Raw genomic sequence first — 1,151 nt, forward strand, 5'->3', positions numbered from 1 at the left:
GGCCCCCTAGACCAAGTTTTCAAGACCAAGAGCCAGTCTGGTCCTGCATTCCATGTGGCAGCACTGCAGAAAGTGGTAGGAGCCCTGCAGAATCATGAAGGCTGCTGGTCCGATGAAGGGCCATGCTCAGGTAGAAGCCATGTCCAGCTTCCTCAGCCAGCAATAGTTACTCTGAAGCAGGGCCTCTGAAAGAAGGTGGGAGAAAAGGGATCCCTGAGAGCCCCTTTCCCTTCGGTAGTAAAGAGAGAATGAAACAGATGGGAGAAATAGCTTGACAAAATTAAATCGTATAAAGAGGGAGGGGCAGGGAAGGACCTAGAAATCCACTCCAAGTAAAACTGAGGGAATGAGGGAGCTCCCACAATCAGAAAGGCAGATAGCGGCCGCTCTGCAAGAAATAAAGGCCTCACAAGCCATTCTGAGTGCAGAAACATGATTGCTACATTAAAAGCCAAATGACTTACCCAGTGCAAGCCCCATGGCATTACAATGCAGATGCATGGAGTGTAAGTCTGGTGGAATTTTGGTCCAAAGCATATAGTAGTCGGAAGGAAGGAGGACTAATAACCCTGAGTTTTAAAGCAAACCCTGTTCAAGGTGTGTATTCTGGGCTGGCCACAGCCTCGTGGGACAGTGCTGGTGGTGAGGCTCACAGACTTAGGAGTGAAGCAGCCCAGAGAAGAGTAAGGACATGACTCGGCACTGGCTGGTCTGACAGAACATAACACAAAAGTCATGTAATCATTGCCCTCATGGGGAGGGACCCAAGTTACTAGGAAGAGCCAGGTAATAGTAATGGGGGATTTGATTATTAGAAATATAGAACTTCATGGTAAATTGACTGCCAGATGCAAAGTTTAAACTGACTCTGGGCCACCTTTCTGATCCAGCAAACAGACAGGACTTCTGGTCCAAGGTGGACCCAATCCTTGCCTTCCACTCAAGAGCACAACCTCAAATATAACAATGAGATGGCAAGTCAGACTGTTTCACACTGTACATACTATCAGGTATGACAAAATTAAACCCGAGCTTTGTTGTTGTCACCAACACAGCTGATGGAGAGAGGTCCAGGAAAGATGAGGGAGAATAGTAAAAATGTGAATAATACCCCCATGATCACAAAATGTTGGGAGAAGAAAAAATAGAGC

This window comes from Lepidochelys kempii, chromosome 4 (genome assembly GCF_965140265.1).
Source record: "Lepidochelys kempii isolate rLepKem1 chromosome 4, rLepKem1.hap2, whole genome shotgun sequence".
NCBI classification, from domain to species: Eukaryota; Metazoa; Chordata; order Testudines; family Cheloniidae; genus Lepidochelys; species Lepidochelys kempii.